The 17,265-nt window shown below is 43.0% G+C and overlaps 1 protein-coding gene across 8 annotated transcripts in view; it reads right to left on the bottom strand.

Moving 5' to 3' along the window:
• APBB2 (amyloid beta precursor protein binding family B member 2) overlaps positions 1–17,265 on the bottom strand; it is a 201,518-nt gene that overhangs the window by 126,285 nt on the left and 57,968 nt on the right. For all 8 annotated transcript variants that reach the window (XM_052780182.1, XM_052780184.1, XM_052780188.1 and 5 more), the window contains exon 2: positions 9,709–9,773. The gene's annotated coding sequence lies outside the window, so the exon portion shown is untranslated. The remainder of the gene's footprint in view (positions 1–9,708; positions 9,774–17,265) is intronic.

Here is a 17,265-nt window from a genome sequence, read left to right as displayed (position 1 = left end):
AGCAAGCTGTGGAGCTGTGCTGGAGTGCAAAGGCATTACACAATCAAAGCAATCATTGCCAGGCAACTCAGATCTTCCTGTAAAGCCTAAAACAAGAGGGCGATATTTAGGGTTGCAGTGATGCATTTTGAATCTCATTTACACCAAGATCAGTGAAAAGCATTTTTCAAAGCTGACTGTCAGGTAACAGCAGTAATTCTGAATGAGAAGGTGCTTATTTCTTCTGAAGTTATAGATGCCACTGTGCTTTTGTTTTCTGTGGGAAGCTTTTCAAGTACAGCTAGGTTTTCTGTTAACAGCATTTCATCACTACTTTCCACTTTTTCCCCCACCATATGTTGTAGGAATGAACACAACGTTGCTGCTGTCCTTTCAAGAATGGATGCAAAATTCCAAAGCTGAGACAAAACAGAACCGGAAACTCCAGAAAAATGTCGTAATTTCTGTTTGCCAGCTCTCAATTAACTAATGGGATGAGCTACAGCTTCTCTCTCCAAACTGCTCTATCTGCTAAACCAAGAATGTTCGTCAACTGTTCAGACAGAAAAACAAAAACAAAACCACCACCTTCTTCATCTAGCTGGTATCCTCCATTAAATACTGAAACATAACTTATGAGAATGACTTCATTTTATTACTCAAGACAAAAATTCCCAGTTTACCCATCTTCTCCATTTGCATCTAAAGGATTGGTTTGGGTTTGTGTGGCAGGGTTTTGGTAGCAGGGGAGGGGCTGCAGGCCTGTGAGAAACTGCTAGAAGCTTCCCCAGCTCCAAGTCAGACCCACCGCTGGCCAAGGCTGACCCAATCAGCCACAGTGGTAGCACCTCTGAGATAACATATTTAAGAAGGGGAAACTTGCAGTGGAGAGGGGAGTGGAATGTGAAACCCCTCTGCAGACACCGAGGTCAGCGAGGAAGGAGGGGAAGGAGGTGCGCCGGAGGAGGGGATGCCCCTGCAGCCCGTGGTGAGACGGCAGGCTGTCCCCCCCCAGCCCGTGGAGGGGAGCGGGGGAGCAGATGCCCACCTGCAGCCTGGGGAGGAGCCCACGCCGGAGCAGGGGGATGCCCCCAAGATGGCTGTGACTCCATGGGAAAGCCCACGCTGGAGCAGCCTGTGACTGAAGGACTGCACGCCCATGGGAAGGACCCACACTGGAGCAGCTCGTGGAAAGGACCCATGCCGGAGAAGTTTGTGGAGAGCTGTCTCCCGTGGGAGGGACCCCACACTGGAGCAGGGGAGGAGTGAGGAGTCCTCCCCCAGAGAAGGAAGGAGCAGCAGAGACAATGTGTGACGAACTGACCCCAACCCCCATTCCCCATCCCCCTGTGCTGCTGAGGTGGGGGGCGAAGGTAGAGAAAATCAGGAGTGGAGTTGAGCTGGGAAGGAGGGAGGGGTGGGGGGAAGCTGTTTTAAGATTTGGTTTTACTTCTCATTATCCTTGTTTTGATTTGATTGGTAAATTAAATTGATTTTGGTTTTTTCCCAAGTTGAGTCTGCTTTTTGCCCGTGACCATAAATTGGTGAGTGATCCCTCCCCTGTCCTTGTCTCGACCCACAAACTTTTCTTTATATTTTCTCCTCTTCATCCCACTGGGGGGGGGGGGAGGAGTGAGCAAGCAGCCTGGTGGTGCTTTGTTGCCGACTGGGCTTAAACCACAACAATGATCTAATCCACACTCCCTGTGTTTTACCCTTCTGCAGGAGCAGTGAGCACAGCAGAACCCACCCACTGCCAGAAGACCAGGATTACAAGCCAAGGCTGTTTCTAACTCCCATGGTTACTAGAAAGCCCTCAAAAGACAAGCTGAGCAAAAGACAAGCTGAGCTCAGCTGGTTTCCAGGGTGTTAGGACAGAAGAAAAGAATTGTAAAGCAATACAAAAAAACCTGCACCGGTATCTCTTTAAACAGTTCCTTCTGGAACAGTTGTTCCACCACCAGCAGATACCTTCTGTGACTTTCCTTATCGCTGTCCCAAACAGCCTCCACTCTTTCTATCTTGAAAGCAAAATACCAAAACAAAATCACAACAGTTCTGTTCCTATCTTATTACTCATTCCTCCTGTCATCAGAGTTTCCTATTTTTATTTAACCCAAGCGCATTATATCCCCAGTCTGCAATGCAACAGTCACAGCATTAGCTGTTGCTGCTCCTTAGGGATCTGGTGGTAGCAGATGCAGTAACAAATGTAGTGCGGGTTGGATTTTGAAACTTCAGTGTAGAGATTCTTCTAAAAAAGTTTACCCTATCATTTTATATATATATAAATATATATTAAAATATACATTTATTATAAAAATATGTATGTATTTATATATAAATATATAAAAAGCTTTATATATATTTATATTTTGCGTGTGTGTGTGTAACTGCTTCCTGACGATTGGACAACCAGCTAAAATACAATTTACAATTCACAGCAGAGGAACGATGCTGAAGCAAACTGTTACTTTAACAAAATGTGATTTTATCTGTGGCAATGGAAGGCTGTAAGACACTAACACAAGCTTCCTCCATGCTTGATTTTCATCTCAGATGCAGTACACTAACTTCAGCAGCTCAGACAAGCCCAAGTATCTTCAAGTATTTTTCAGAGACCATAAAACCAGGAAGACTTAGGGAACAGACAATTACCAAAGCTATTGTACAGGAGCTTTGATGCACTGAGGGAAGCACAAAATGTTTACCTCAGAGGAGTTAACAAGAGGGAAGATGATGAAAGATCCAAATAAATGGTTCAGTGGAAGTGAAATGGGAACTTCTCTTTTTGACACAATAAGGGGAGATGGGAAGATACAAATTAACCAAAAGAGTGGAAAATGTCAGATGATAAAAAGGAAATTTCAATTAATATTATCGTTAATGATCTTGTCACAAAAGGTGTTAGTGAAATCTGCTGCTGACAAAATTTGGATGCTCTGCTGCAAGGAGAAAGATGGAATCACCAACAGAAAAACTGGATGCTGAGAAGGAACATAATAGAAATGTAATTAAGTGAAGTAACACAGAGCACAAGGTCATTCATTCAGGGAATCACTAAGAAATTCTGCTGTCAGTGTTCAGCTGTGATGCAAATGTTAGGATATGATGGAAGAAAGAGACCCAGCTACATCAGCAGGGCACTGGCCCGCTCTCTGAGTTCCCAGTGTGATGCATGCACAGGGGAAGGCAAATATGTTCTCTGGTTACAGCCTTTCCTGCAGAGCTAGGAAAACACTGACACCATCGTGCAAGGTAATGCCCAGACCTCATCTGAAACAGCCCAGTAGCATCTGGTCCCTCACACACCAGGGATTAATGGAAAACACAGGAAATTGGAAGATAATTAAGGTACCAGATTTCTGTCCTGTACAAGGATATTAAGGGTTTGGCTTACAGCAGAAAAAAGGCTGAGAGAAGCAAAAAAAACTTTAAAGTATAATGCTGGCACAAGAAATGAGTGCAGGTAAAGCAGTCGTTGCTAAATTTAGTCTGGAAATTAGAATATACCTAGCATCAGAGAAAGGTGATCCAAGCATGGCCTTCCAAAAGGGTATAAAATCATCCAACAAAATCATCTTGAAAGTTATGAATTGTGTAATATGATGGGGGTAAGCATCTGAATGGGAGATACTCTTCTCTAATGTGGTGGGGTTTTGTTTGGTTTTTTTTTTTTAGTTAAAAAAAGAGCATCGACAATTTTTCTGTGGAATTCACCAAGAGGTTATCGAAAATCTGAACAACCATATCTGGACAAAAATCCAGCAGGGTTATAAAACTGCATGGTTAGTGAATAACAAGATATCCAGAGTACAAAGGTGGTGGGTTTTTTTTTTTTTAAAAAAGGCAACAACAAAAAAACAAAACAAAAAAAAACCCACAGAACAAACCAAACAAAAACAAACAAACAAAAAAACCCCACACCACCAAACCCAAACACCTAAGGTTTGGGGTATCAAGTTTCAAAGGATAAGATGGCTTTCATCTAATAGGATTTGGAAGAAACTTTAACAGATTTTTCACTCTGCCTTCTACACAATTTCTTGGCCTTCTTACTTCTCTGAAGCAGTCAAAACCAGGAATGACTGAAAGCTGATTAATAATTTCTGAGGTATGATTCAGGATTTTAATTTCTACTACTTTTTCTCCCCTTAAAAAGCCCCCTTCTCTAGGTGCAGTTACCAAGCGTGTGTCTGAACATCTCAGTTTGCCATAAACTGGACAACAGCTACAGCTCTAGCAACATAGGCAGTACATTTCTTTTGCTGCGGAACTGAAGGAAGGACTGAAGTCTTATTTGTAAGCAGCAAGCAACTCATTTACATTTTTGACAAGAAAACAATTCATCCCTCTGGGGTTTTGTTTTGCTTTTTAACCCACAGCGATATGAAGGAAAAATAAATTGAAAGTCATGAGGAACTCATATGGACAACAATGCTGTAGTATCCAAATAGAGTACACTAAATAAACCTCTCCTTTGTTTCCAGCTTTCGCAGGTTTTATGGCAGAGCCGTTTGATACAGAGAACTCTGATAATAAAGAGTTGTTCATCAGTCATACAAAACCCCTCAGCATTTTAGTAAACAAAGAAATGTTGGAAAAAGTAATTTCTGCAGCATCATAGGAAAAAATACTACTTTAAGATCAGTTAATGAAATAAAGAAATAAAAAGCCAGGGGTTTTTTAGGTCTTTCTGGAAGGAAGCTACACAAACTACCTCTATAGCTCTATAACAAAACCTCATGACTAATGTATCAGTGTCATCCTGAAATACTTCTGAAAAAGTTAACAAAGTAGTAATTACACTGGAAATTATATTGGAGGTTTTGTCAAAGTACTTGTTTAGCCTTACCTGCCCTCAAAAATAACGGCTACAAGAGACAGCGAAGTCATATAACGTAGAATTCGTAGTTTTATTTAACTAAAAGAGTATTTGAAACCCATGTCTAGCATACTGAGATAAAACTTTGGTCAGCCTTTTGGACATTGAATGACATATGGACATGATCCACTCTGCATCTGAAACCAGTTTTATACTAGTGTCAGTCACTGAAATCACTTGCATAAATAGAAGAGTAGTTGGGAGACAGGCTGTCGTTGGGGCTTTTTGATTCTTTCCTCAAAGCTAATGATGACATGCATGTAGAATAACATAAGCATGTTCCTGGGTACCACCTTCCCTCTCCATTCACAACCCGTATCATATTGACAACTGCTGCAATACAGCGTAAATTGTTCCTAAGCTGATATGCCACGTGCCATGTTTTTCTGCAACAATGCAGTGGAAAGGATTCTCAGCATCCAAAAAGAAAAATTTATTAACTGAGTCACAAGTCAAGATATGGTTCATTATCTGCAGTTATCACATAAGAGTTCCACTTTTCCTGATGGAAGAACTTATTCTTAGGAAAAAACAGTTTTTTTAATAATTAAACATCTGTCAGAATAATCAGAACAGAGTTTCATGCTGTCACTGATGCTTCCTAATCCTAACTGAGCCATGAACAATCACGTTAAATATTGCAATACTCCATTAAAAAAAAATTTTATTTAACATTTTCTAAAATACTGTTTATTTCTACCTCATGGTAGCATTTTCAATTTTTTCACAAATGAGTCAAGTCTGCAGACAATAAACTACTAGCTCCAGACAAACAACCAGCTAAGATTCAATTATTTCTTTTCAGGTGTCTCCTCTCCACAACAACCTCCCCCAAGGCAAGAACTGTGTCCTTGGTTTGCAAGGACACTTGCTATCAATATACCAAGAAATTTATCTCTCTTTGAAACTATGATATACTAAGGTAGTAAAAAAGGCTGAACCATGTCCTACACTACCCAGGACTACATCTTCTGCTGCTGTTACCAGTGGCAAAAGGTGATGATTAATGATGACAACACTGGGAGCAGAAGCACAGGCTATTCCATTCACCTGCTGCAATTTGCGAAGTTCCCCCAGGGTTTCCTTTACAACCTATTACTATTATTAACCAAATCAGGCACCAGAGCATTAGCCTGATTTTGTGAATAACATCTTCCACAAATAAGCAGCTACTCTCTCCAGTCCTAAGTGATGATAACATAGCAGGAACTTTCTGATAGCCTCTGCTGAGCCACAGAAGAGGGCTTGCAGCACACTACTGGGGAGCTACTATGGAGGTACTGCAACCTTATTTGCCAAGCAACAAGTACTGTAGATGATCTCGTATGATTTCAGCACCAAAACAGCCTGAACTGAGGTCAATTAGAATGGGACCCATTAAACTCATCTCCTACTGGCTCCCTACGAAGTATCACAGAGTATGTGTCTTCTGGGCCACACTTGGACCTGAAGTTCAGGTTCAACCAAGCTCATTGCTTTGTAGCATGCTTTGCAGTTTTAAATGACTCTTAATAAGAAACTGTTTAACTAAAGAGGGGTCACCAATACAAGTACATCCTGAGGCAAGAGCAACCATGGATTTTCTACCAGTCTATGAAACAAATTAATTCTGGTTCAACCCCTGACAGAGAGGCACACACACTACAGAAATCAGTCTCAGCAGAAATACTGGAACAGCCATGAAAACTGAACTCTCTTGTTATTAGCAGCAGAGATCCCACTGGGGCATGGAGGAAGATGCTGACGTGACCTGAAGGACAACCTGAGCTATTGCTGCGTCCACACAGATTTTGTTCTTGGCATGGACTTCCACCTTTAAAATGTATTCTGTAGACATGTTAAACATGTAAGTGTTAATCCAGTGAAATCTGGAAAAGAACTAGCCTACACTACAGCATCTGTGATCTCAGAGACAATGTGGTAAGCACCAGCTCCACTGCAAGCACGACACCCATGCCCTGACTATAAGGCTTGCTAAAAGACTCTGAAAAGCAGTGATAGCTGCTCAGGTAGTTGAACCCACACCAACTCCATTACCTCCAAAACCCACAGTTATCACAAAATGAGTAACCTTTCCTTTTAATTTGAAAAGCTAAGATCTAGCAAGCTGTATCCTCCCTGAGCAGCTGGGGTGAGGAGTTTCAACTACATTAAACAACAACTGAAGCACTATTTCCCTCAGCTTGGCATCAAAGCAGTCTGCCATGAGAATGCTGATTAAAGATTAGCAGGGACGGTCTCACAAAGCTGCCTGCAAGATGCCTAGCTAATGCCAGGCCAATGGCTGCACCATGCCCTCGCAGAGTGCTTCCTGACAGTAAAACAGAGGCCCGCCAAACATCATGCAGTGAGCAATTCACCTAAAGATGCTCCGATGGCCAGACCTTTGGGGAACTGGACATGGCTGCAAAGAGGAGTAAGATGAATGAGGGTGACTGGTCCTATTAAGGTGAAGGTCCTCAACCCAATAGCTTCTTCCCCAGGGAAAAGACTGAAATCTTATTTAAGGGAAATTATGAGACTCCCTTACTAATACATAAAATGACTCAGGACAGCAAGAGGACTTACAGGCTCTTAGGGAGAAAGGGAGCGAGGGAGAAAGGGAGAAGAAAAAGACATGAGAACGACTTCATATATGATACAAATTAATGATTTGCATGGCAACTCTATGTTTTAGAAGAATACTGCTTGGTTCCCATGTAAGAATTGAGGCTCTATCAAGTAGGTATAGAGACTAAAGAGAAACAACTTAGAAAGAAAAGTTGCATCATTAGCCCAGCTTCCTATGTACTACAGACCACTAAGTCTTCTTGATTAACATCCACAAAAAGCACAAAGACCAAGAATAACCCTGAACCCCTTACATAAGCCCTTAAGAGCCATCTTACTGCACTGGCTAAAACAATCATGTCTCATGCAGCTGCATACCAACATGATTTACCTCTGGCTGGAGTCCCATCATTCTCTTTGTGCAAATACTGCTTTAATAAGAAATATCTTGTCTCACTGCAGTGTACCTTTATTGGGTGGGGGGGTGGAGACAAGGGAACCCAAACAAACCATAAAACCTCTGAAATTCTTCAGGATGAGAGAAGTCCTTTGTACATAAGGAATTCTCTGGGAAAAGTAACATGCAGCACGAAAGATCATTTTCTAAATCAGTGTCTCAGCTAGGTAGTAGCATTTATCTCCTCTCTACATTTAACTAACCAGAGAAAGAGGAAACTTACAGGATAAGAGTTGGCAGCTGTGCACCCCACAAGTAAAGCAAGAACTTGAGGCATGCATAAGATTTGCTCAGTGGCTACAAGGCTGGCGTACATCTGAAAGCTCTGCCAGCTCACCTCCATCAGTGAGGAGGAATAAAAATAACACCCTTGCAAGGATCACACCAACAAAAGCCCAGAAGAGTGCCACTGCATTTCAGGAAGGTGGAACAGCAACCCTGATGGAAAAACTTCCTGCCTCTGCCAGCAAACGGTGCAGTTTCTCTGCAGGGCTCTGCCAGTACAACTGCTTGTGTGGCGCAGGCAAACCTACAGACATGCTTAGCCCAAGTCTTCCAGCTAACAGCACTTTCTCTGTGGGCAGACAATGCCAGATGTCTCACATATCTTATTTCTGAAGATGAGAAGCCCTGTGGCTTGCCAGGTACTGGGAAGACCATCGCCAGTCTGTAAGGTCACATGAGAAGGAAGGGAAAAGCCACAGCGCCAGAGGCTGCTGGGGAGGGTGCCACCAGGTAGTCCCTCCACATAGATGGCCTCAGCTGGTGCCACAAAGCAGCTGCTGCTGTGGGCTTCCCTCCCACTCCGAGACCCACACAGAACCATTGGAACACATCACAGGAGACTGCACTTCTGCTGCACAGAACACTGAAATCCAACACAGGTGCCCATATTAACAGATAGTATTACTGAAACCACAGAGGAACAGCACTACTATGCAACACCTCTGTTGCATACAGCCTTTTCTCACATGAGGTGGCAGAGCAAGTTGTAGTGTTTTGTCACTGTATTGGGTCTGACTGAGATGGAGTTAATTCTCCCCATAGCAGCCCCCATAGTGCTGTGCTCTGCATCAGTAGCTAGAAAGGTGTTGATAACACACCAGTGTTTTGGCTACTGCTGAGCAGTGCTGGCACAGCATGAAGGCTGTCTCTCCAACATTTTTGCCTCCCCTCAATGGCAGGCTAGGGCTGGGCAAGATCTTGGGAGGAGACATAACCAGGACAGCTGACCTAAACTAACCAAACGATATTCCATACCATATGACGTCAGCTCAGATATAAAAACTAAGCAAAGGGAGACGGAAGGGGGGCATTTTTGTCTTCCGGAGCAACCACTATGTGTACTGAAGCCCTGCTTCCCAGGAAGGGGCTGGACATCGCCTGCTGATGGGAAGTAGAGAATAACATCATTTGGTTTTTTTCTTTGCTTTCGCGCACGAGCTTTGCTTTCACTTTATTAAACTGTCCTTATCTCGACCCACGAGCCTTTTGTTATATTTTCTCCCCCCTGTCCAGCTGAGGAGGGGGAGTGATAGAACGGCTTTGGTGGGCACCTGGCACCCAGCCAGGGTCAACCCACCACAGTCACACAAATACAGCTAATCTGCAAGAATGGATAAACCAAGAACTGCTCTTGCTGGAGTACTAGAAGAGCTGGAGCATCTTTGTTAACAAACATCATGATAAACAACGTAAATACTGCATAGAAATACAGGTGCTTCCGGTCTCTGTGCTGGGAGAAATCTGAGACTTCAGTGTTTGAGACATGTGACAAGAAAAGTGCAGAAAGAGCCCCCCCGCCGCAGGATCCCCAGACACGGAGCAGGTTACTTACTCTCCCCAGCTCGTGAGTGTCCTGGGCACCAGCACCCCCTCAGGTCGCTGCAGAAATCAGGCAAGCTGCAAAACAAAACCAAGTCACATATTAGAGTTTTCATTTACGAAGAGTCAAGGAGGGATTAATGAAAACTACTGAGCTTGCAAAGGTTAGGGTTACCAGAAAAAACCCACATGGTCTCCCCTCTGTGGCAGTGGGAGCCAACAAGGCAGCGGGAGCCTGGAAATCAGACAGGCCCGACAAGTGACTGAGTAACCCAAACAACCACCTTCAGTTTAATTCCTTAAAAACCATATGCATTCAACAACGCGCATGCAGTAGAAGTAAAAGCAGAACAGAGGATCTGTATATTACAGTGCAGGGATCTTCCCAAACCAGGCAGCTGTTGCAAGCTGCTGTCAGACTATGACAGCTCGGGCATGTAAGAGACACTGAAAAGCATGCTTTAAATTCTCTCTCTTGCTGCACTGTATCACAGACCTGCAGTTTTCCCCATGCACAAACAGTGAATATCATGAAGAAAATTAATTTAGATGATAGAGATGAGCCCCACGTTAAAAAAAAGCAGCAAAGTGTCCTCACTAAACAGTATGTTTATAACCTAATTTAGAAAATAAAGTGAAAAATCATCTTTTCAATTATGCTTGTGTTCAGTAGACATCAAGTATATAATTTATTTTTGCTAAGTCTGCATGCTGTATCACAGTCATTCCCCAACCATTCCGTGCCCTGGTAAATGGTAAATTAAATTACATTAATGCTATGGGGTTTGGTACTGAAAAATATATTGGGATTGTTGCCACACAGTGACAGAAGCGAGGTTATCTCCCCATCAAAAGATACTCCATCGGTGGCAACAGATCTGTCAGTCAAACTATGTTCTAGGATTCAAAGTATTATTCAACTTTATATTTGTTCTCCCATCTGGAGAAAATAAATATGCAAGACCACAGAAACAAATCTCATCTGCTGTAGAGTTTAAAAAATTTTTTTTTTCTTTGTTAAAGCAAAAGCCAGGCTAAATCAAGCCAAATTATATTCCATTTTGAAGAGAGATTTGTTCCTTCTCGTTCTTGTTCTAACAGAAATCTAAGAACTATAAATCCTAGAAAGTACTGAGACAGAACAGATAATTTGAGAGCTAAAAATGTTCTCATTTGTATTGGCTTTGTGTGGCAAGGTTTTGGTAGCGGGGGGGGGTTACAGGGGTGGCTTCTGTAAGAAGCTGCTGGAAGCTTCCCCTGTGTTTGAGAGAGCCAATACCAGCCGGCTCTAAGACGGACCCGCCACCGGCCAAGGTCGAGCCCATCAGCGATAGTGGTAACGCCTCTGTGATAACAGATTTAAGAAGGAAAAAAAAGTTGGGACAGACGGAAAAACGGCAGCCGGAGAGAGGAGTGAGAACATGTAAGAGAAACAACCCTGTGGACACCAAGGTCAGTGAAAAAGGAGGGGAGGAGGTGCTCCAGGCGCTGGAGCAGACATTCCCCTGCGGCCCGTGGGGAAGACCATGGTGAGGCAGGCTGTCCCCCTGCAGTCCATGGAGGTCCACGGTGGAGCAGATATCCACCTGCAGCCTGGGGAGGACCCCACGCTGGAGCAGGGGGGTTCCCGAAGGAGGCTGTGACCCTGTGGGAACCCTACGCTGGAGCAGGCTCCTGGCAGGACCTACGGATCTGTGGAGAGAGGAGCCCATGGAGCAGGTTTTCTGGCAGGACTTGTGATCCCGTGGGGGACCCACGCTGGAGCAGTGTGCTCCTGAAGGATTGCACGCTGTGGAAAGGACCCATGCTGGAGCAGTTCGTGAAGAACTGCAGCCCGTGGGAAGGACCCACATTGGAGAAGTTCGTGGAGGACTGTCTCCCGTGGGTGGGACCCCACGCTGGAGCAGGGGAAGAGTGTGATGAGTCCTCCCCCTGAGGAGGATGAAGCGGCAGAAAATAACGTGTGATGAACTGACCGTAAACCCCATTCCCCGTCCCCCTGTGCCGCTGGGGGGTTGGTAGAGAATCCGGGAGTGAAGTTGTGCCCGGGAAGAAGGGAGGGGTGGAGGGAAGGTGTTCTGAGATTTGGTTTTATTTCTCATTACCCTACTCTGGTTGATTTGTAATAAATGGAGTTCATTTTCCCCAAGCTGAGTCTGTTTTGCCCGTGACAGTAATTGGTTGAGTGATCTCTCCCTGTCCTTATCTCGACCCACAAGCTCTTTGTTATATTTTCTCTCCCCTGTCCAGCTGAGGAGGGGGAGTGATAGAACAGCTTTGGTGGGCACCTGGCATCCGGCCAGGGTCAACCCACCACATCATTAAAAATCATATTTGTCATTTAGAAACTTGAAAACAGACCTTTTTGTAAGCCAGATGATAAATAATTTTAAAACCTAAAGCTTTTTGAAGAAATCAAGAAAATATACTCGTTTTCATTTCAGTAATGAAATTGCACTTAAAAAAAAATCTTCAAGAGGGCAGAAAGAAAACAGAACAATGCTCATTAAACTAATATTCTAACCCAATTTAGCAGGCACATTTGTAGACTTTTGTATCAGACAATCAGATTTCACTATTCAAGAAAGAAAAAAGAAGAGGGAGAGAAAGAAAACACACCTTAACACCTTCATACCAGTAAAGCCAAGAAACTAGTGATTTCCTTCTGTTTGAGATTCACAGGTTTTATATAAACAAAACTTTCTGGGTTAAGTGTTGAGACCCCAAACTTCTCCACAGACTGGGCATACATGCTAGCTTTTTTTCAAATAATTTTAAGGAGTTTCTTCCTGAGACATACAAACCGATGCATCTGTCTGTGCTGACACGGCCATTTTTATAATTAACCCTCTTCATCCTATATATGAAACCTAATTTGCTCTAAACCAAGCCTAGCATAACTTCAACAGAAACAGTAGTCAATTCAATGAAAAAAATAAAAAATAGGCAACGGTCAAAATGTATTTTACACCTGAAACAAGACAATTTTTTGATTCAAACTAAGATGGGGTCAGCTGCCAGTTCTGAGATCACAGGAAAGCCTGAAATATAAAATACAGGTCTCCAAGGTAGGAATGACCAAGCTCTCCAACAAAACAACAGATAGGAAATTGTAAAACAAAAGTTTCAACAAGAGACATTTGACCTCATATCCAAAGGGATATTAACACTGATGACATACATTTCTGAAACTGTGCTACCGCACACCCAACATTTTCTATTTCCCAATTGAGAATCTCTCCCCCACCCTGAGTGTCCTTCCCTTTCTCTGTGTCCTGCAGAACATGTCCGCCTCTCCACCCATATTTTTACCATGTTGCCTGCCTTGAAAATTGGCAGACTTGAAAACAACTCGGGGATGAAGAGAGGAACTTTTTTTTCTTCCTGTTTATAAATCTTAATATTTCAAAGAAAAGCTCAGCCAGCCAACAGTGCACCAAGCTCAGTCTCCCAGACCTATGCAAGCTAGAATAATTCATTTAGGACTTTATTAAAAGCAGTAAATTGGAAGGCAAATAGCATGCAGGCACTGATACCCTTCTTAGAAAATGAATTAGCAAATGTTTACGCCCACAGATGACAAAGTAGAAACATACTGTTACAATTAATGAAATAAACAACTGGCTGGTTGAGGTAATACTAGGTTGAGGCAACTTTAAAAAATTAAATCCTCCCTATCTACTACTTTTGCAAAGATGGGGTGATAGCTACATATACCTAAAGTGGGATTAGATATTCCCAGGTATTTGGATTTCCATGGGACACAGACCTGCGATCCAGTCCTCAGCTAGCCTCAGAAACAAGGGATCTCACAGGTGCCAGTGTGCAACCTGATCTTGGGCACATCACAGAATTTCAGTTAGAAATAATAAAACCAAACAGAAAACACCAGCCAGCAAGGAAAAAATTTGGGAGTTATCGCCCCTGTTGAGATGCTAGAAAAAAACTTCCTTTTGTAGAGCTCTCAAAATAGACAAAGACATCTACCCAATAGAGACTCCTCACAGATTTGTAATGTCTAAACTCAGACCAAAGCTACTTTCTTGAGGTTTAGCAGGAATTTACCGAGCTAGGAACCACTGCAGTTTTTTTCCTCTTGCTCCACTCCAGCCTGTGCTTGTGCCTGGTGGCTTCCTGCCAAGAGCTAAGAAGGTTAGCAGGTTTGATTGCTCTCCTTTCCAACCTCCTTGCTCTTGGTAAGGAACTTTAAAGTTTAGGTTAAATACAAAAGAGGCAGGTTTCCAATAGCTAAATTTCAACTGGAGTCATTCAGTACCAAAACAGGTTTTATACTTCAGTAACTCTCCTTTCCTGAAGTACACACTATATAAATGGTGTGTTCCTCAGCAACATCATTGCATTTTTGTTCTTGCCCTTAAATTAGAAAAAAACCTGCACCAGTGAGGTTCTCAGATGCTTCTGTTGACTTAAACTGAACTACTGAGATTTAAATCCACTTAATCTAAAAAGTGACACAAAAAAATAAAAATATTCACCAACTCTTCCCCCTTCACCACTAGAAACTGCTTCTCAGATGGCCCCAGCAGAAAGCAGTCAGCCTGGGCTTGGGGGTGGCACATCTCTCCAAGGACAACAGATAGTTTTCCACTTCTTCACTTCGAAAGCTTGTTTTGTAGGAAAATAAACCCACCTATCTGCACCAGGGAATACAAATTTTAAGGATTACATCACTCTGGAGCACTCCTCCTGTATCCTTTATAGTAATGGCTATATATTGCTAACAGCCTGCAAACCTGCCTGTGTTGGGCAGGATGGAAGGGTGTAAAATCAGTAACGTCCAAGTCGGCAGGGATCCAGTTGCTCTGGGAAAAATAACTACAGATTTCTGAATTCTTGCACTTTTAGAATGGAAGCACAGTTATGAACTTATGTATGAGGTTGAGGATATTACATATGTACAGTACTCATTACACAGAGATGCGTGAACTGATACCAGCACAAAACTGGTGACATTTCTCATACTGCAGTTTTCTCTAGGCACACAACTACATGCAGGCGTGCTGCATTTACATTATCAGACTGGGGACTCTGCCTTAAATTGTCTTTTATACAGGAATCACAGGATCCCACCCACCCCTCCATTAAGATTTCCACCTCTTCCTCCAATTTAAAAATAGAAAAAAGAAGTCGTCCAGCATAACATCAATAATGAATAAGTACAGCATGTTCATCTATTTTAGGGACAAATTTTTATCTTCCCTTCTAGAAAGCACATTACCAGTTTCTAACTCCAAGTCCATCAGCCAGCCTCCTGGTGAGCCTCATGCAACTGCCCCGAGAACCCAGGCTGCTGGGGTTTGTTTCCAAAAGGAGGAGAGAAGGAAGAGCTGAGTTTTGTTCTGAGGTTTCTAGGGGCCTTAGTCTGGAAACAGTTTAAAAGAAAAAACAAGCCAACGAATTATGTTCTTCTTAAAAAAAAACCCCACAACCAAAAAACCAAACCTGCTAGGTGTATTAACAAGTTGCATTTCAACTTGAGAGACCTGGAAGACTCTCATAACATAATGAAGGGTAAAAGACTCATTAAAAATGGGGTGGAGGAGAAGGCTGCTGTCACCACCTCAAGAATTCCCTGATGCTTTTAGTATCTACCTTTCTTTGTCTGCATCCTACCTTCTTTGACAGCAATTTTTGCCAAATCCACAGAAGGAAGCATCTTACACGTTAATTCACTTACTGCCCCAGAGGGCCAAAAGGAAAATAGCATCACTTAGATGGTATTTTACCTTCTCAATTTCTGAAGCACAATTTTTTGAAGATCAGGAAGAAGCATTTATTTCACAATTAGTGGCTAAAACACTGAAATGCACATGGCACTGTTTTATTTATGAACTCTGAGAAGTCCAACAAAACTGAAGAGATTTGGTTATCCATTATTTGCAGGAGGAGTCCCATTCTTCCCCTTCCAGGTTAAAAAGCATATTCTGGACACCTTCCTGGAAAGGGCAGAAGATGGGTCAGGTCTTCCTGGGCCAACAAGGAACGCAGGCATGGGTCTTGTGCCTCCCCACAACACATGCTGACCATGGGGTCACTAAAGAAAAGACTGTAAGGAGGGAAAGTCTTGATATTTATGAATGATACCCAAGTCTGTCCCCTTCACTTTAGTGATTCTTTTTATTTAAAATGTCCAAAATGGATATTGGAAGGTGCTTTTTTGGTTTTTCCTTTTAAAGTTTTGCACAGAAGGGGGTTCGGGCAGGGGGAGAGAGGCAGGAGGGGAAGAGCTAAGAAAGTTTCCTTTCATGCCAGTCTGGACCAAATCTGTATTTTCATTTTAGCAAATACTCCCCACCATTGCCCTCAAATCATTTACACAGACCTCCATGTTGCCAGTGATGGCTCCTGAACACCAGGGTGTTACTTTGGTCCTCTGGCTGCGTGACTTACTGCTTTTGTCAAGTCTTACCACTTGCTGAGCTGTGCTGCACAGACACCAAGGCAGAAGCAAGAAAAGCACTGGGTTGACACTAAAGCAGAATTCATCTTTAGCCTCAGAGGCTGACATCTCCCACTGCACAGCACTGGCTCCAGCTCACCTGGTCCTGTCAGATTGTACACCCCAAAAAACCCGCTTCGATTCATGTTCTGCTTCTATAGTTACACATTTATGGAAATATCCTACCCTTATAGCCTGAGGGAGTTGGTATTTCCACTGGTTAATAATTCAGCTTTCTAAGGGTGACCCAGCTAGCCAGGGCAAGGAGCTGTTCCAGAAAGACAAATGCTGTTCTGGTGCTAGGTCTCAGCACACATACATCCAACATGCAGAAGCCAATGGAAGAAGAGGAGAGCATAGAAACATCCTGAACACAGCTCCCACGCTCCGGGGCAGGTGGTTTGCAGTGTGCTGAGCATCCCCAAGCAGCACAACTAAGCGTCGCATCCCCCCTTTCCATCCCTAAGCCCACCTCTTCTCTCCAGCTTTCAGCATCACTGCTATCATGACTCGCCACAAGATCCAGACAAGTAGCTGCTGTTACAAAACTGTCTGAGCAAACATCTGGGCTGAGGCTGATAATTTCTGAGTTACCATGCCAAAAGCACAGCACGATCTACATAGGTATATGTATCGCTCAACAGCAACTCTTCAAGCACAGTCTGAGTACCACTGCAGCATGTTTTCCCCCCAGTGGATGGCAATCAAGCCATATTTCCTGTTTGCTCATCCCTCCTGACCCAAGCTTTAGAGCTCGCAAAAGCCCAATGCACAATTTGCTGTTAGCACTTCAGCAGCAAAATAAGCGTACTTTGAAAACACTCAAGCAGCTGAGTTAAAAATAATAATAATAATAATAATAATAAAAATTAAAAGTGGAAAGAAAGAAACTTGAATCAATATTTGAAAACAAAGCAGCCTGGAATTTCTCTCAAAAAAATCTTATTCTTAGCGCAATGGGGTACAACTTAGCTAGCTGAACAATTTTCCAAATACATGTTAAGAATAAAACTTACTTTTACACAGGCATCAAATTTTAAGGAAGGAATTGAAAGCCCGGAAATTCATGCTGATACGTGTGACAGAGACGAACCATGAGGGTTAGAAGCA

The sequence above is a fragment of the Harpia harpyja genome, chromosome 2, assembly GCF_026419915.1.
Source record: "Harpia harpyja isolate bHarHar1 chromosome 2, bHarHar1 primary haplotype, whole genome shotgun sequence".
In the NCBI taxonomy this organism is placed as follows: domain Eukaryota; kingdom Metazoa; phylum Chordata; class Aves; order Accipitriformes; family Accipitridae; genus Harpia; species Harpia harpyja.
The sequence above is the reverse complement of the archived record's forward strand: the minus strand, read 5'-3'. Positions and strand labels throughout refer to the sequence as shown.